Raw genomic sequence first — 20,340 nt, 5'->3', positions numbered from 1 at the left:
ACTTTGGTAACACTTTTTTTTAATAGCACATATTTTAAATGGTCAATTATCTCCCAAACTCCTCCTTGCTCTCCTCCTGATATTTCAACCCAGAGCTCTTCCTCATAGATTTCCCCCCTTGAAATCCTCTCATTATACTGCACTGATAGCTAACATCAAGCTGCAAATTTTATTTTGGATTTTTCATCTGAAGTAAAAAAAAAAAAAAAGTTCTAAACAGTTTTCTTGGATGTTCCCATTTGGATCATATGGATTTTTAAGACCCTGGATATTATTTTCAACCATTTTAGGTGCATAGTTACAGCACTTAAATATTAACATGGATTGTCCTTGTACTGATTTCCTCAGACACCCTGAAGGTGGCTTCCTCCCAATCTGTTAAAGCCAATTTTGCACTTATCTGACAGGGCTAAGATTGCTTGCTTTCCTGTTATTTTCCTCCTTTTTGTCTTTATATAGATTACTTTTTATAAACAAAAGGTAGACATTTTACACCAGTGACTGAGAAGTTTGGCTTGATTAGGAACCGAGGATGTATTTGTGAGAAGGTGTGATGGAACGCTGTGCTTACCACCTGGAAATGAGCTCTGCAGGTGAACTTTATTTCTGTTATTCAGATAGACTCATTGCTATGTTAGCCTCCATCCTGATACTTTCAAGGAAAGGAAAGTTTTTCACAGTTCATTCACATAACCAATGAAATGTGAAATAGGTTCCACGGTTAGCTAAAAATCCTGGATTTCTTTGAGCCACATCCCTAAGAGCTTTCTTTATTGTCCTCTGCATTAACTTGGAGACATGACTATAGAAACAATTCCAAAGTATTTATTCTACTTATGCATACACATATTATTATTTTTTTTACTTCAAGGGTTTGTTTTCTTTTTGAGAAAGAGAAAATGAGCAATTACTTATTACTTTCTTTTATTTCTCTATGTTTCTTTTTCTCCAAAGCTAAAATTATTAATAAACAAGTTACAGAACACAGAAAGGAAACAAAGTGCTTGGATTTGTTCAGACTCTGACAAGTAGTAGTCCTTCCATGGAATCTGTGAATACAGTAAATGGATTCTCACAGGTATCAATATGTGCAAGTGTATAGTTGCCAGAAGACAGTAAATCTACACCCAAGATCAGAGATTGTCACTAGTGCTGCTATAAAATAGAAAAAACAAAGCCCCATGATAAAAGCATGTGGAAGTTTGTTAACTTGAATGTAGTAAATTAAACAAACTAGAGTGATCAGAGTGTGTGTGTGTGTGTGGGGGGGGGACCCTAACCAAACTAATTAAAATTTTAACACTCCTCCCCAGAAGATTTGATTGACACTTAATAGTTAGGCGAGTCCATTTGTTTTTAAAGCTGAAGTTCCCACAGGACAAAAATAACACAATAGCTCCCGCTTGGCAGCTTGTGGACAAGTGCAAGGAGCATGGAGAGGCTCTGACGAGTCTATTGAAAAAGCAGCTGTTTCTGCCTTCACTTCTGACCTACTGGTGCACTCTGGGGTGGCTGCTTCCAAAACTCTTTCACTCTTCACTCGAAGCTGCTTGCTATTCACGGGAATAGAAGCAAGGCGTGTATTGGTTTCAACTACTCCAAGAAACAGATGCGGCAATTACCTTTAGAAGCAGGAGCAAGATGGACTTTGAGTGGTGGCCTGCTTTTATCATGGTGGTCCGTCCGGGGGGAACTTTTATTGCTGGTAATCCTTTTAGATCTTCAGCACCAATTGATCATCCTCACTTCAAGCTATTGTCAACACAGATGGCACTGGGTTTGGAATGCAGAGGGAGACAAATCCTGCTTGTATTTATACACTTTATCTTTCTATTAAGAGATTTAACTATGAATGCTAGTAAAAAAGAAAGAATATTGTCTTCATATTTTGTCTTTCTGTTGTTAAAACTAAGTAGGACACCTATACAGATTTAGAGATGAGCTAACATTAAATATTTATATAATATATATATTCATGTTTGTGTATATATATATATATATATATGGTACATCCATGAAAGATGAGTTTTTTAAAGATTTTTTTTGTAATAAATTGTTCACCTTTTTATTTAGTAATTACGATACCAAAAGGAAGAGTTTGAAATTATTTCCTTATTTTAAAAAATGAAAAATTTGCATTGTTTTCTTATTCTAACACATTATATTAGGGCAGTGCTTATCAGACCTTGTATACGTAAGATTCACAGGACAGGTTTGTGAGAAACACAGATTGCCTTGCTTTTGATGATTCTTGTACAGGTCCCAGGACTTTGGCTTTCAGCAAGTAGGCCTGTGAATCTGATGCTTGGGGGCTGCAGGACCTCCTGGAGAAGCTCTGAGGGGGATTTCTCTGTTTGGCTCTTCCTATTTTAGCAGCATCAGCCCCCAGGTAGTTCCCTGACAGCTATTTCCTCACTTTTTTTTTTTAATTATTCAAAAATGTCTTTTTTGACTTTTCGCGTCAATAGCTGCTGCCTGGTCTGGCTTCCCAGACTTTTCACTCTTTACTCAGCAACTCTTACTTCTCTCAGGGACTCAGGCCCAGGATCCCCCTTTCCTCTCACCAATCCCAGGGCTGCATTGTTTCCTTCCATTAGATGATGCTCCTTTGTATATGGGCCTACCAAGCCCTGCAAACCTTTTAAAAACTTCTGTTTTGTCTGTCCCTCTCTCTCACTCCACTCATGGCTAGGAGGGGAATGTCTGTTTTGTATCTTTTCTGATGTGCCCCAAGCCTTACGTTGTTCCTGGCAATAAGCAGGTGCCCAATAAAAGTATGTTAAATGAAAGATAATACTAATGGGAATTTAATAAAAGGCAGAAATTATATTATTAAAAAATAAGCCCTATGGAAAAAAGCTGTTAGTTGTAGTGTAGCAGATGCTGAGGTGCACGACTTGGATCTTCCTTTCGAGACAGAAGTACTTGTTTCCGCAGCTGCTGGGAGTGTGGCCTGCCGAGGGCCAGCCAGAGTCCTCCTCAGGGAGGACTATCTTGTCCAAGGTTACGCCGCCTCCCGGTAAGGAGACCATATCCAGTGACCGGTTGTTGTTGGTTCTGGGGTTCTAAAAGGCTCATCCCCTTGCATCAGTTGGTGGCAACTCTGAACAATTATCACAACTTCAGAGCTCCCCAGGGGAGCGGTTAAGGCCTCTGCTGCAACTGCACCATAATTCAACTTCTGCCTCTGTGTGCTCCTCCTTTTCTCACATACCCACAGTTCTGATCTGGAGGGCATTCCCCAGGGAACAACCTGTGCATATGCAAAGCTCCATTTCACAGTCTCTTTCTTAGTATAACTGAACTTTGCCATTTAGCAATTTATTTAGATCAAAAATTTGTTGAAAATATTTATTCTTCTTGAATTCAGCCAAGACACAATATTAGCTCTACGAAGCTTGGAGACAACTATATTGTTACAAATTAGTAATGAAATATTTTTGTAAACTTCTTTACGAAACAATATGTATTTATCCGTGGCGTTCCAAAGACTGGCCACTCCAAACAAACTAGCATCGTGTATGTAGCTTGTGTAGAGTTGTAATGGACTAAATCTTTTTCCATATGTATATTTTTTAATGTGACTATTATTGGCTTATTTCTGGAGCAGTGTGGGGTGTGGGGTGGATGAATACTGTTCCTTGCTCTTTATCATCCTTTCATCAGTAAATGCAAAATCTTCCCAAACTAAATTTATTTTAATTATGAAAAACAAGGTCTTGGGGTCAGTCCGAAATCCAGATCTGAGGTAGCTTTCCTAGAGTTCAATCCCTAATGCACAGTTAATACCTAATGCACAGTTTTCGTAAGAATTAAAGTGACAACATTGGTTAATTTTTAGCTCAGTGCTTGGCCTGCAGGAAGTACTGACTGAATAATGGTTATTGTTTTTTCTTAGCAATTCCCTCTCCCTGCACACAAGATGATGGGCTGTTTGAGGAAAGCCCAGCTGTGATTCACTGGGAGGGGAGGAAACAGTTAATGTACTAGTCTCCAAATCTGAGTTTAGTTCTGTAGCAGGGTGGTGGTGGGGGGCAGTAAGCTCATTTTTTTTTTCTTCTCTGGTCTCCAGAGAACATTCTCTCTGGGTCCTTGGCCTCAGAAAGTAGTGTTATCAAGTGTGCTTTCCTGGGCACAAAGTAAGATGAGCATCCCTGTGCGCTGCACACATCCCTCAGGTCTTATTTTCAAGTAGAAGCCTGTCTGGGTGGAAGGAAGATAGCCCGACACCAGGGTCAGCCCTGCTGCGTGGTGTGTCTGCCAGGAAAGCAGGTGGCCAAGTTCTCCCAGGTGCGAGGGAGCAGAAAGGTAATCTACCTGCCTGCACATCATGAACATCGGGCTTCAGTGTACCACATTTTGATCTACAGTGAGTCAGTCTTTCAGCTCTTACCCCTTCCGGCTTAGTTTGGCTCTATATATTAAGTAATTTAAATGAAGGATTAGCAAATCTCGTCTTTACTATGCTTAATTTTGGTATAGTTTTAAGCTCCAGATCTGAGGTGATCCCCTTTCCATAGAATGAGCACTATGAAAATATTTGTTTACTATATATTATTGTATGGCCTGTATGATTTTTGCAGGCATTTTATTTGTTTACTTCTCTGAACTTTTTTATTGAAGCATAATGTTCATAAAGTAAAGAACACAGGTTTTAAGTGTTCACTGTGATGAATTTTTACAAATATATATAGTCACGTAAACAACACATAGCTCAACATCTACCAGCATCATAATACTAGAATCTCAGAAGCCTCCATCTCGCCCCCTCCCACTCAATGCAAGATAACTATGATTTGGACTTCGATCCTCTTTCCCAAATTATATTTTGAGCCTTGAGGACTTATTACATGTCAGCATTGAACTATTTAACATGCATTATCTAACACAATTAATTGTAATTAAAAACAAAACATAAAACCTCTGTGAGGTAGCCAAAAGGAAGGGAAAACAATGCCTAGGAAAAATCAGTTACTTGCCCAAGTTCACCGAGCTAGCAAGTGGCAGAGTTGGAATTTCAACCTGGACCAGCTGATAACAGAGGCCAATACTTAATTTTTATATTATCTCCTATTTCTCCCAGCAATTCAGATATTACATAAGAAGGATAATAAATGGTGAAAACCAGTCAGCAGAGTTATTAAAAAAAAGTGGTCAGAAGAATTGTTTCTACATATGGCATTTCTTGTATATTTTTCAGACCTTGATCTCCAGGAGATCCCCTGGAAGGTATTTATCTGATCTGTATTAAGAATATGATAACGATGGCTAACCAGCACTGTTCTAGGTATAGATAGCCTCATATGTATTATCTTATTTAATCATCACAACTCAACCTTCAGAGGCAAGCACTAATATCCTTCCTGTTTTACAAGGGAAGAAATAGAAGCACAGACTAAGTAATTTGCCCAAGGTCATAGAGCTAGTACATGGTGCCTCCCGGATTTTAACCCAGAGCTTGTGCTCCTAGACACTACGCCATATATATTTTCTTCTCCATGTCATTTTCAAAATAGGTTGAAATCATATCAACAAGCAATAAAATTAAAACAACAAAAATTCAAGAATATTTAATAAAAAGTGAAATACAAACTCTTTAGCCTAAATTTATCTTGATTTTATTATATCATTAACACCTAGATTTGCAGAAACTATTTATTAGCTAAATGATAGGGGTACTTTTAGCCTTCAAGATAAATGTCAACTAGATAAGAGTTTTAGAGAAATGAGAATTAAATTAAAATCTCCATATCAAGGTTATATTTACCATCGAGCAGACCATCAGAACCCAGGGTTTCTAGGTCAGATGTATCTTGAAGAGACCACCCCAGAAGTCTAAGAGTCTCTGCCTTGTGCTTGATGATTTGACAGAGGATACCAGGCAGGGTTATAAAAGCCAGTTTCCTAGCCAGTGTTTTGAGTGATGCTAGATCAACTTCAGCTCTTTTTTATATATATTCTAAACTATTGTCACCTGTGCCCACTTGATTTGTGTTTTTTCTTAATCCCCAATGGAATATATTCTTATATCATCACCTCCAACTCCCTGAAATGGATCTTTCCCTTGGAAATCTTTCAGTCTAAACTGAAACACCTCAGCTACTGAATAGCCATTAATGTGTCTCTCAATTTTCATGATCAAAGGTGAAATTTTCAAAAGTGCATGCCTAGCTCTTCAAATGATTTTCCTAAGATGAAACATCTGTCAACCCAAAATGATTTATGTGTGTTGAGGGTGAGGTTACAGGACCCAGTCCTTCCTCAAGTAGGTTAAAGCAAATTAAAAATAATAGGAAGCTAAACCGCACAAACTTATATACATTTATATACAATACCCATTTTAAGTAAAGCGTCTAAATTTCTTAGCCACTTACTGAGGATCAATTATTCAACCTGCTGGGAGTTAATTATTCCTGTGGCTCTGATTTACATGATGAAGATTCAAATTCAAATGAAAGTATGCTAGAGTCAAAGCAATAAACATAGCTCCAGCTGCTTCTTTTTATCTTTTTTTTTTTCCTAATTAATAGAGTATTATTCTCTTTCTGGAATCATACTTAGGAAGTGAGAAAATACAGTATATATGTAAAATCCTGTGACACAAGAAATCAGAGAAGAGTAAAACCAATGCAACCTGGGATTTTCAGGCAGACTTTATTGGGAATGTAGAATTTGAGCTCGTCCTTGAAGAAAGTAGGATTTGGGTGAATGGAAAAGAAGCAGAAATATATTTTGGTGTGAAGCAACATTAGTATAAGTAGGAATGTATCTTTTGTTGGGAAGTATGAAACTAATTCAAAAAAAGAAAGGTTTAATATGGGGATTTATGTTGATACGGTTGGGCTTATAAATTTGGGTCCAAATTACAAAGGACCTGTGGAATTGTTTAAGTTCAGGATTAAGGAAAGACATGATGAAAGCAATGTCTCAGTCTTTTTTGGATCAGTCAAAAAAAACAGAAACTTTAGGCAAAGAGATGACTTTGAAAACAATTGAAATAAAGAAGCAAATAGGAGTGGAACTGAAAACAGGGAAAAAAAAGGAAAATTGGAAAAAAAATATTGTGGAATAATAAATGTTAGGGAAGGGACCAATCAGGATAAATGAATCCATTGGATCTCAAGGCATTAGGTCTAACAGTGCTACTCAGTAAAAGAAAAACAGGGGTAGAGAGCGTTGGAATTCTTGAAAGATAGCAAATTTAATTTTGTACATGTTAATCTTGATGATATCCAAATTGTGATGTCTGGTATGTATGTCCTCTAGGATGGTAACCATTGCAAGGTCATACAAAATTTTCTGTAACAAAGTTAGAGATACCATGACATGCCAAAGAGGACAGTAACCACTTGGACAGAACTGGTGTTTGCCTGATGTGGGGGTTAAGAGAGCAGTCAGAATCTAGGATAACTCGTTCTTGGGTCATTAGGCATTCTACATGGTGAGACGGGGGACAGAGAAGGAGCAAGTTTCAGGGACTGGAGCTGATGTGGGGAGTTGTTGACTTCAGTGTTGAGCAGGTTGAGATTGAAATGTCAAGGTAAAGATGCCTAGGAAGTAACTTTATATATTGATTTGGAACTTAGAAGAGACTTACGACTGGAGATGTTTTAAAAGTCAACAGCACATGGATGATTGAAATGGAGGAGGACCACTGTGAATTCTGCCAGGGGGTACACAGCATAAGAAGATAAAAAGGCTGGGTGCAGAATCCCAGGGACAACAACCTTCAAGGGGCTGGGACAACAACAGTTTTGTTGGTGGCACTAGAGGTTATGTTGTTTTGACTCATATTACTTGATTATATCCCCTAGCTCAGGGTGACCAAAGTAACAAATTTATTTACAATTTATACATTATTTCTTCCCTCCTTTTTTGTTTCTAATACAACCATTAATTTATAATAAGTAGAACTGGCATACAGTATAGAAGAATTTACCCTTATAATGCTGATCTCAGCCTGTTTTCTTTCATTCTCTTTGGACATAAAGTTTTGATGAAAGTTGGGTCTCACCACTTCTGGTCATCTGATGGCATCAATAGTGGGGGAGTTTTGCTTGAAAGAGAAGGGAAAGAGAGAGTTTAGAGGGTAAGAAAGAAGGGAGCTCTTATTTGAGTACCTACATTGTGCCAGGTACTTTACAATCATTGATACATTGACTCATTTAGCTCTTATAATGGCATGTGAAGTGGATATTGCTCTCCCAGTTTTACAGATGAGGAAGATCAAGGTTAAGTGGGTTGCCTGGGGTCAAATAGCTCGTAAGGACTACAGCTGGAATTTCATTCCAGAATTGACTCTTGCTCTTTTAGGACTAGGTTACCTGTTTTCTGTCTTTCCTTGAATCTTTGACCTGTGAGTTTTAATTAAGTTACAATGACCCCCCACAATCCTCTTCACCGGGTGAGTGAAAGGATAGGAGTTTGGAAATATCCAGGAAAGGAATTGGAGACAGAGCTCAGGTTGTGATGTCTATGTGGGTCTACTACCACATAGAAGACTATGTCTCCTTTGAACAACCAGCTAAATTTGGCAGGGCAGGAGAACAAAATGACTCAAAAAGCAGAGTCTCAATCATGTCCTCTGTGAACAAAGACAGTATTGTTTCTTTTTTTCCCAATCTGTATAACTTTTACATAATTTTCTTGTTTTATTACATTAGCTAGGACTTCCCTCATGATGTTGAATAGGTGTATGGGACGGGATATCCTTGCTATCTTATCTTATTTCATCCTTAGTAAATTTTATGAGAAAAGAACTATTGTTTCATTTAAGATTCAGTACTATCACATTAATCCCTAGATGTGATATTTCTGGATGAAATGGAATATAAACATTTAATCATATTTATTACCAATTTTCTCTTCTTTGGATTTGTACAAATTTTTACCCAACTCAATAATATTTGAGAATACCTATTTCCCCAATCTCTTAGCACATGGTGTGGTGGCTTGGAGATGTATGTACCTCAGAAATACATGTTCTTAAAATTAATCCATTCCTGTGGGTGTGAACCCATCATAAGTAGGACCTTTTGGTGAGGTTACTTCAGTTAAGGTGTGGACCAGGGTGGGTCTTAGTCTTATTATTGGAATCCTTTATAATAGAATGAAATTCAGACACACAGAGAGAGAAAGCCACAGACGGAGGAGCCAGAAAGTTGAACATCAATGGAACCCAGAAGAGAAAGGAGAGACCAGGAGACACTGCCATGTGCCTTGCCACGTGACAAGCTAAGGATCTAGGATTGCTGCAACCAGCCCCCAAATGCCAGTCTTCAGGGAGGAAGAATTGCCTTGGTTTGGATTTTCTCTTGGCCTCAAAACCATAAGCTAATAAATTTCCATTGTTTAAGCCGATGACCCACTGCATGGTATTTGCTTGAGCAGCCGAAGAAACTAAAACACACAATATGCTATCAAATATTTTGATTAAAAATTGAAATTAAATTCAGGTAAAACTGACACAGGGTTTATGATGAAAACCAAAAGTTTCCTTCCTTTGGCCTCCCTTACCCTAATTTGTTCTCCTCAGTGGCAACTACTTTAAAATATTTCAGCTATTTCTTCTTTTATTTATTTCCATATCTTAAAACAGTAATCTCATCATGCTATTTTTTAATTTTTGACTTTAGATATTATCTATTAATTTCCTGCTATGATTCCTGAAGATTGTTTTATACCTTACTTCCCCCTCATCTGCTTATATACTACTTTCCCTCCACTCATCTTTCCAATATGATTATATTAACATTTCTGGTAAAGGTTATTCAGTGTTTACATTATTGTGTAAGTATTATTCATAGCTGAGTCACGTGGTATACTGTGGCTATATATAATTTCTTCCTGTTTTTTTTGGCATTAACAATTGCCTCCTTTCCCACTTGCTTAGTTCTCTATGTACATATCCTTAATTTATCCCCAAATTTTCTGCCAGAGCAATAAATTCTTACTAGGGTCAAAATCATCAGATATTATATGCTTCACTTTAAACAAAAACCAAAAAACAACAACAACAACCAAAAAAAATACCTTTTCCTGAAGCCCCACTTCCTCTTGGCAGCTCTGAACTGGTGTGTTCTATAGGCTGGCTGCAGAGTTGTTATCTCGAGTTCCTTTCCACCATCAAATGAGAATTCTGTCAACTTTCTTCCCATCTCTGAATTCTAGATTCTTCTCTTATTTTGATGAAGTGCAGCCTCTACTAACTTCTTAAAAATGTGTGTACAGGAGATACATTCTTCAAGAACCTTGATTATCTGAAAATGCCTCATTTTGCTTGCCTTCTTGAGTGGTAATTTGGCTGGAAAGAAGACTTCTGGGTTGAAAACCATTTTTCCTCAGAATTTTGAAAGCATTGCCTATTATCTTCCATTCACCAATATTGTATTTTATTTCCAATTCTAAATTCTCATCTTTTATTTTTAGTTTCTAAGGGCTTTCTTGATATCTGATGGTCATTCTCAGCCTTTTATGTGTCTTATTTCATAAATGTGCACCTCCCCTCTCCACTGCTCCTATTACTTCTTTTATCTTTATCTTTCACATTAGTGTTTCTTCTCAAGGATCTAGTCCTGGCTGGCTGTTCACATTTCAGAGTGTTCATGGCATGATTTATCACCCCTGGCCTTTAGTGAAGGATAGTAAGGTGGCAAGCTGACTTGTTGACTTGGATGAATCCCTCGATGTTGGTGTCTGTTGCTCATGTATCTCGGTCTCTCTGTATCTCTAGAGAGCAATGCTCCATCTCCTCCCTGAGGACCACAACTTTGATCGCTGGTCTTCTCTGAGCTGATGGGCTTCATTATTCAGTAAGTGCACTTTCAAATATTCCCTCTTGCATCTGCTCCCAGGCTCCATCCTTCAGTTGAACAACTTTTTGCAGAGAGTGAAACTACTGTCTTGGCTGGCGTGGAGAAAACTGGTAGTTTTGTTGTACCATGTGGCAGATATGATTTGAAAGTGTAAATTATACAAATTTTCAGCCATGCTCAACCCACCACTTTGAGAAGTACCTGTTGTATCTAAATCCTTATCTTTTCCTGGGCCTTCTGGCATAAAGTTGCTTACTTATTGTTGGCTTCATCCCTGCTGATTTAGGTTTCAGGGTTTTCCAGGCTGGTAAATCACTTGCTATTCAGTTCCAGCTGCCAAACTTTGTTGGCATCTCTTATCTTCTGTTGCCTCCTCTCCTGTTCTCTTTGAACTTTCAGGTGTGTGTGTGTGTGTGTGTGTGTGTGTTTTAATTCCATTGTAACTGTAGTGGAATTTAGAGGGAATAAATGTGCAAAAGGATAAGACACAAATTTAGCCATTATTTTATCTTTTTGAGTTCTCTCTTTTGGATTTTTTTCCTCTTTTTATAACTCCTTGATTTAGATCCAAGCTCTTTTATTTTTATTATTTATTTGTGAGTAATATTAATACTTAAGGCATGACTTTTTCTCTGCATACTATTTATTCATTATTATTTTCATCAATATTATTTTCAGGATTTTATACTTTGTTTTACATCTTCTGTTATTAAGAGTTGTTTAAGAGAGAGATTTAAAATTTCAAGTGCTACATTTTAAATTTCATTTCAAAAATAGTTTTTAATATATTAGGATTATGAAATACAGGCTTATTTCCGTAAACTGGGGATGAGCACCTTGGGATACCAGGGATTTGTACTTACCAGGATTAGTAATTGGCAACATTCTTAGATCAGGGTATGGCAAGTTTTGTAGCATTATGTTTACTATCATTCCTTTGTGACAGTCTAGATTAAAAGATAAATGTTGTTTTAAATTAATGGTACAATAGTTGTGTGAGTACCAGTGTTCCGGTTTGCTAATGCTGCCATTATCCAAAACAACAGAAATGGATTGACTTTCATAAAGGTGGTTTATTTAGTTACAAAGTTACAGTCATAAGGCCATAAAAGTGTCCAAACTAAGGCATCATCAAGAGGATACCTTCACTGAAGAATGGCTGATGGCGTCTGGAACACCTCTGTTAGCTGGGAAGGCACGTGGCTGGCATCTGCTCCGGGGTTCTGGTTTCAAAATGACTTCCTCCAAAATGTGTCTGGGCTTGTCTCTCTTAGCTTCTCCAGAGCAAACTCTGAGCTAGCATCTCCAAACATCTCCAAGAATCTCTAAGCATCAGCTCCCAAATGTCTCTCCAAAAGTCTCTCTTGGTTGCTGTGCCGGTTTGATAAATGTATTATGTCCCCCAAAACACCATTATCTTTGATGTAATCTTGTGTGGGCAAACATATCAGTGTTGATTAGATTGTAATTCTTTGAGTGTTTCCATGGAGATGTGACCCACCCAACTGTGGGTGATGACTCTGATTGGATAGTTTCCAGGGAGGTGTGGCCCTGCCCATTCAGCATGGACCTTGATTAGCTCACTGGAGCACTATATAAACTCAGACAGAAGGAGCGAGCTTGATACAGCCAAAAGGGAAACTTTGAAGCATGCTCAAGAGCTGAGAGAGGAACTGAGGTTTACAGAGACATTTTGGAGATGGCCTTTGAAAGCAGACTTTTGCTCTGGAGAAGCTAAGAAAGGACAAATGCCCCAAGAGCAATTGAGAGTGGCATTTTGGAGAGAAGCTAAAGCCTAGAGAGGAATGTCCTGGGAGAAAGCCATTTTGAAACCAGAACTCTGGAGCAGATGCCAGCCACGTGCCTTCCCAGCTAACAGAAGTTTTCCAGACACCACTGGCCATCCTTCAGTGAAGGTACCCAATTGTTGGTGCATTACCTTGGACACTTTATGGCCTTAAGACTGTAGCTGTGTAAACAAATAAACCCCCTTTTATAAAAGCCAATCCATTTCTGGTGTTTTGCATTCCGGCAGCATTAGCAAACTGCAGCAGTTGCTCTGGAGCATTTTGTCCTCTCTTAGCTTCTCTGGAGCAAACGCTGGGCTAGCATCTCAAAGCATCAGCAGCATCTGGGCCTGTGTCAGCTCTTAAATTCTGTCTTACTCCAGTGAAATAATCAAGACCTATGCTGAATGAGTAGGGTGAAATCTCCATGGAAACATTCAATCAAGAGGTCAGACCCTAATCAAAAAGATTAATAAATCTGCCCCCACAAGATTGCATTAAAGAATATGGCTTTTTGGGGGACATAATATGTCCAAACTGGCACACCCAGTTTTTGCATATTTAGCTTCATTTAGGCATTCAATCTTCCTTTATTGATCTCTGAATTCCAAATACTTTACCAAAGTATGTCCTATTGTTGACAGCTCTTTGTATTTTTGTAATTGCTATTGTTGTTTCTTTCCAAAAAGTCTTTTCTGAATTTTGGAATGGTTGCAGAGACTCCTTTTTGGGGGTAGCAGCACCAATTATTCATATGTTGGCTTTCCTTTGTCCTGCATTATCTATCATTTCCTATCATTTTTTTCTCTAATACTTTTCAATTCTTAGTTCATTTCTGTTTCATTTTTCTTACTTTTAAAATTCTATTTTCCCTGGCTCTTATTAGGTTTCTACAAAACTGTGTATTTCTATTTTGCCATCTCCAATACGGCCTTCATGTCTGAGATGTTATTTTTTTATTTTCCACTTATTTCTTGAACTCCACTGTTTCAGGTTTCATCTTTTCCTGTTTTCTTGACGTATCTTCCCTGTGTTTTTGTATTACTACATGGAACTCTTGTTTTGTAAAAGTTATTTCATGATATTTTTTATAACTATATATCTGTTATAATTTTTTTAATGTGCTGTGTCATTGTTTTTCTGATGAGTGTTTTTTTTTTTTAATTTGCTTCATTCATTTTTCTTACAGTTGTATGGGTTCTGAACTGTTGTCATTTTCAACTTTGGATGAGGCAAATTCTAGGATAGCAGGACTTCTTCTTATGGAAGAGGATTGTATGTGTGATTGTATATATATTTTAGCTTTTATTCAAGAGAGGCCAGCAAGTAAAGAGCTGCTCACAATGCAGTGCTCTTTTTTCCACTCTTCTTCAGTAACAGAGGCTTCCTGGAAAAAATGACGTGCTTACATGGTTCCCCCCTTAGCTCCCTGTGTGTGTCTCCTGAAAGCCAACCCGATCTGGAGTAACTCCTGCTACCAGCCCTTTTCTGCTGCACTAAATAAGCTTGTGCAATGTGGTGGTTACTTTGAAAAATTGTGTTTTCCCCACTTAGCCTAAAATCTACAACTGCAGGCATCCCCTCTTCATATCATCCATAACCCCTTCCTTCACTATTTTTGGCAGCCTTTTCTCATATTTTATTGATTTTTCAGGTGTTACTATTTTCTGTAAAAATCAATGCGTGTGTCTTTTTCTTTTTCTTTTTTTTCCATTCTCCTAGTTGCTTTTGGGTGATTATGAAAGAAGAGGAGGGAAATACTCTCCTGTCTTTTGTCTTCCTAGTTGGAAAACAAAATAGGCTTTAAATCAATTAATTAATAAACACAAGACATAACATTAAATATTAAGAGGTATATATGGATGAATTAGGAATTCTTTCCCTTTCTAATAATCTCACAGTTTATTAATGTGATCAAGAAATACAAATATGAATAGAAAACTAATCGAAAAATAGACAATAAATGATTGATGCTTAAAGAGACTGTATGCGTATAGGAATTTGGACAAAGGAAAAATTGCTAGGAGATCTAATGGTCATGCTTGGAAGTTAAATCTTCTCCATTCCCTGCTTCCCCCTACTTGGGAAGCCTGCCAAAGTCAGAACAAGCCAAACTCATTCCACCTCTGCTGTCTATTCTTCCTTCCAGAGTTATCCACTGCAGATGTTGCAAGAGAAGCCTCTTTATAGAGAAAAGGGTAAAGCAACGTGTTGCCATGAAGAGTTTCCCAAACAGTGCCTGATCTCAAGAATCACCTGGCAAAACTGTAACTGAGTTGGGATCTCCAGCGCAAGACCTGGGAACTGTATCTTTCACAAGGACCCATAGTGATTTGTACACTCAGACAACTTTGGAAACCCTTACCATAGTGGACAGAGCAGTGTGCTGGATGTTAAGAGATCTGCATTTCATTTCTGGCTTTGCCACAAACTTGGTGTTTGATTTGGGTATGTTTCAATCTATCTGGGTCTCGATTTTCTTGTCTGTAAAGAAGGGAATTTGACCTGATGTCTAAAGTCCCTTCCAACTTTAATGCTCCATGATTATCCAAAAATATGCATTTGTTTTTTATAAGAGAAAGGAAATAAGGAGGATTAGCGGCAGGGGACAAGGGAAAGGAAATATGAAGGTCTTTCCCTTGTGTACAAAAGGGAATGAGGACTTTTCTCCTGTTATGTCTGGAAAAGAATTTCTAAGAGCAGAGCTTAAGTTGAACAGAGATTCAGTAAGATTTCAGTTTTAAGTGAGAAAACTAGAACCATTTACTGGCCCAGAGGGAGAAGATGCATACATGTTAGACGTGATTTGTATTAATTATTCTGTGATGAGCAATCATTCACGTGAACATTAAGTTTCTCAAAAGAAAAATCATAAAGTGCCAATGGGGTATTTTCCTCTCAACTTGATCACCTGAAAACCTTTTGGTTTTTATCTAAATGAAACCTCAAGTTTTTCCCTTAGTTGCTTTTCAGAAATAATGACTATTTTCTTTCTTTAGAAGTTTGATTGACAGGTCCCTACTAAGGAGGGAAAATGAATTTCAAAGGCAGACCTTAGAGAAACTGTTTTCTCTGTTCTCTCTGGACTTTTGTTGCTCCAGGTGTTACAGGAAAAACAAATTTCTCAACTGGTCTAGTCCTTAATAACAGTATTATTAAGATCCCCAAGCACATCTGATATTGCTCTTCCAAAAGAGTCTAGGGAGCTCCCTTCATTTATTGATGCAGCAGCCACAAAGGGATCACATTTTGCTTTGTTTGAAGGACCTGAGTGCCCTTATTATTTTTGTTTGTAGAAACACCGCGGTACTCTTGAAAGAGGGGGGAGGGCAGGGAGACATGGAAAAGAAAACAACCGTGGTCTCTGGCTGCCGATTGCCTTTTTTATTCACTTGAAAAGCCTCTTGGTTGATTGATTTGTGATTTGGATGTCACATCTCTGTCTTCTCAACCCAGCACTCTGAAGTTTGTGCCTGCCGTGCACAGCTGATACTCAGCAGTGTATGCCATAAGGTGAATGATTATGGTGGGGATATTAATTGGTTTGTTCCACCACATTTTCCTTGGAAGTGCAGCAAACTTGCAATTTTCAACGGCTGTGGGGGGCAAGAACAGCATGCATAAGTGGAATCCGCAGAAAAATAAAACTTCCTGCTTTACTGAATAGTTTCCAAAGTTCTACTGGATCAGAAGTGGGCTAATCCTGAAAGCAATGATCAGCCAAAGGTGGGGGGACATTTGCAATAGCCTAAGGCAAGGGACGTGAGTCTTATGATGCTAATTTATTGTGAGAACTGAAGATGAGAGGCTGAGGAAGGTTGCAATTGCTCAACCTAAGCAGTATAATTACAGGTGCTTAAACAACTCAGGTCAGGAAAAACTCTGGAAGGTCCTACTTATGAGGAAATTAGAATTCTAGAAGGCATCCTTCTGCAACTGTGACCCCTGAGGAGTATGAAAAATTGAGTCACCAAATCAATTTTTGTTGCACAGGGAAAGTATCCTGCAACTTTGGGTCATTTTTGTCAAGCCACGGAGAGCAAGCTATAAGAGCCAATTCAGAACAGGGAGATGAGGCAGGTGGCATGAAACAGCCATTCAAAATTTGATGTTGGTGCAGTAGGAGAAATAGCCTGATTTGTGAAAATGACCCCCCAAAATTGACCATATCATAGTACAGAGAAATAATTGGAGTCACATCGGATAAGATAAACTAGTTAGTATTGTCTAAATTGGCTTTGTCACCTTCATGATTCCTCTTCTTTACCCACTGTGAAAAATGCAAGCCCCAGAAATGAGAGCAGGGTTCTAGGCATCAGAGCCTTTTGGGATTCTTGATGCTCTGCCTCTTGTTCACCCCACACCCTAACACTTTCTAGTTTCACTGGCCTCAGTTACCTTTCCTTACATTTGTCAACGTTTCACTTTACTGCCCAACCCCTTTTGTGCCAATGTTACCAGCCCAAAGTGGTGGATTCTTTGCTCGATGGGCTCAAACAACCAATTCCTGAGACACTGGGGTTTCAAAGAGAGAGAGTTTCATTGGTAGGTGCGAAGCAGGAGACCAGATGGCCTTTGGGTCCAAAGTCTGTCTCCCCAAACTGCAGTAATTTTGATAGTTTTATAGTATCAAAAGATGGGCATGTTTTAGGATAATGAGCACAATGGCCCCAGATGATGTAATTAGAAGTGATCTAATTATTGAGCATGTGCAGATTGACTGCATGCTTAGTCACAGGACATACGGAAGAAAATGGTGGCCTTAATAGGATGACGGGCATGATTTTTAGTATTATAATGTGGTATAGGTGACTTGTAGATTAAAGTCTAAGCTACTCTGCACATCAGGCAGGCCCATTTTGGTTAGATCCAGCTTTGGTCTTTGGACTTGGGGTGGGTTAGTTCTGGGCTGACCCAAGACCCTCTATCAATAAACATTAGGGGCTGTCTTAAAGTCATAAGGCTTTAAAGTTGAAAAAAAGGATAAATGGGTACAAGTGAAGGTTAGTTACAAGGATTTTACAATCACAAGAGCACAAAATAAAGGCTAAACAATCATTGTGAGACATCAAGGCAGCTGGATTACAGTTCAGAGTTCAGGTACAGTATTTCCCTCTGTCTACTCTAATATACCAGAAAGCAAAAAGGAATATCTATATAATAATTCAGTAATCATGATCAGCCCTTAAATCCTAACTTCTCAGTTACACTGATTGTGATTCTTTGTTTAGACTGTTTCCATGGTGCCTGGAGCTTCTGTCTAGAGGCTTTCTTGTGGCCTCCCTTCCTTCAGAGACCCATAACCATGGAGCAGCCTAAACTGCAGCACCTTGGGGCTTCTGCTTGCCAGGAGAGGAGTTTAGACAAGCAAACTCTGTACAAGTGGGCAATAAAAGGTGGAATGATATATATTAATGACAGTGCTTAGCACAGAGATTTCCAGTTCAGAGCTTTGTACCAGAGGCACTTCTCCCACTCCCTCACCACCACTGTTGTGTGTAGCCCTCGTTAGCTCTCTGCTGGTTTATCTGAAGAAGCCTAATAAATTGGAAAAGATTCAGTATCAGAGATACCTGGGTTCACATCCCAGCTCTGCCACTTACTAGCTGTCTTTTTTGATGAATCTTATAACCTCTCTGAGCCCAGTTTTCTCATCAGTTGATGGTAAGGGTGGGGTGTAGGATGCTAATAATAATAACACCCACTTGGAAAGTTGGTTATGATGGTTGTGCTTAGCAAATTATAGGCTCCCCAAAATGTAGCTCTTCATCAATTCAGTCATTAGATATTTCTGAGTACATATATTGTGCCAGGAAATGTTCCAGTTGCTGAGAATGTAAGAATGAACAATGCAGATTCCCTTTAGACACATTTTCTCAGCCATCGGCACCTTTCTGCTCTACTTGCATGGAAGCAATCATTGTAACACTGCCCTAAGAATCCCTTCCGCCCTTAAATTTTGGCCATGCCTGCTATAGTAATCTCTTCACTGAAGGAAGTCTTCTGGCCATCTGCTTTAGCAGCTCGTATTCTAATATCACAGAACACTGTTGGAGAATCTCTTTCTCTCTCACATGTGTGTGCATGTGTAGATACGACACCCGTAAACCACACACCCACCACCTACATACTCACTAGATCAAATTTATGCTCCCTTGTGGGGCTTAAACCCTTCAGTCACCTCTTGTTAAATCCCTGAGCATATTCCCTACAACAGTTGTTGCAAATATTTTCCACTTCTGAGCCCCAGATCTCACCTTTACTTCCTCGTATCCAGCAGATGAACCTGCTCTGAGTTTGTGATAATATTTCTCATGAAATCCTCTCAAATCTCGGTTTTCTTGTGATGCAGATAGACCCCTGTGCTTCTAAAATCTATGATTAGACATGCTATTTGTTATAAACTTTTAAAGTTTCTTTTCTGTTCACTGCCTCAAAGTTTCTCTGCCTCAGAGTTTCTTGGGCTCTCACTCCATTTCCTCCTCCCTACCTCTGTCAGAGGAAGAAATCTCCTCCTTTCTTAAGGTGAATCCTTCTATGTCAGATCTTGATTCCAAGCCTTCCCATTGTCTTTGGGTTAGTGCATTCCTTATCATTGTTTCTATCCCCTTCCTACTTCTTCAGTCTCTTTCTCTCTTCCCTTGTCCATAAACATGCTCTAGACCTTCCTGACTTAACCCAACAAGCAACACCATAAACCCCACTTTATTTTTACCCTGCTACACTATAATACTCCCATTCTATTTTTTCCCTGTAACATCATACACACACTTCTTTAAAAAAATCTCTTCAAGCAAATATATTTTACTAACTCATATATAGTTAGTGATTCTATTTCATAAAATTGATATATTTTACTAAACAAATAGCACAAAATTTTTACTAACATCTGTTTCCTTCACATTTTCTTCTTAATACCCTTTTCTATTTTTACCATTTTAATAAAGTATTTTTACCCCACACCATCAATGTCTAACTGTAAAATCCAATTTTTTTTTTTGTAGGATTTTCTTCCACTGATTTTCTTATCAGCACTTGACTGCTGATGGATTGTAAATTAAAACCTTGTAATCTCCTTAGCATCATTCTGCCACATTCTTGATTTAACCTAGGGGCCAGCAGACATTTTCTGTTAAGGGCCAGATAGTCTACATTTTCAGCTTTGTGGACTATATGTTCTCTGTTGCAACTTCTCAACTCTGCCTTTGTAACATTATTTTACCATTCGTGGTAGGCTGACAAATGGTCCCTCAAAAGATATCTGTGTCCTAATTGCAGGAACCTGTGAATATTACCTTATAGGAATAAAAGAGAAGTCTTTGCTGATGTGATTAATTAAGGATCTTGAGAAGGGAAAATTATCCTGGCTTATCCAGGTGGGCCCTAAATGCAATCATTTGTATCCTTATAAGGGGACCAAAGGAGATTTGAATATATATTCAGAGGAAGAGACGGCCATGTGAAGATGGAGGAGGAGCTTGGAGTGATGAGGCCATGAAGATAGAAGCTGGATGAGGCAAGGGGTGGATTCTCCCCAAAGCCTCCAGAGGGAGAGTGGCCCTGCTGACACCTTGATTTTAGCCTCGTAAGACTCATTTCAAACTTGTTACTTATTGACCATTATCTCACATTCAGAAGGTCTTCTTCCTTTTGAGGTTTATGCTGTTAGGTTATACCCTCATGCACCTTTTCTTTTGTTGTCATTGACCAAATCCCTAAACATGCTCTCAAATTATTGT

At 38.5% G+C, this 20,340-nt stretch overlaps 1 long non-coding RNA gene across 1 annotated transcript in view; it reads left to right on the top strand.

The window, feature by feature from the left end:
• LOC119507351 overlaps nucleotides 1–16,640 on the top strand; it is a 61,287-nt gene extending 44,647 nt beyond the window's left edge. Inside the window, exon 3 of the long non-coding RNA XR_005211212.1 lies at nucleotides 14,751–16,640. This is a non-coding gene — a long non-coding RNA (uncharacterized LOC119507351). The remainder of the gene's footprint in view (nucleotides 1–14,750) is intronic.
• The last annotated feature ends 3,700 nt before the right edge of the window (nucleotides 16,641–20,340 follow it).

The sequence above is a fragment of the Choloepus didactylus genome, chromosome 12 (assembly GCF_015220235.1).
Source record: "Choloepus didactylus isolate mChoDid1 chromosome 12, mChoDid1.pri, whole genome shotgun sequence".
In the NCBI taxonomy this organism is placed as follows: Eukaryota; Metazoa; Chordata; class Mammalia; order Pilosa; family Megalonychidae; genus Choloepus; species Choloepus didactylus.
The sequence above is the reverse complement of the archived record's forward strand: the minus strand, read 5'-3'. Positions and strand labels throughout refer to the sequence as shown.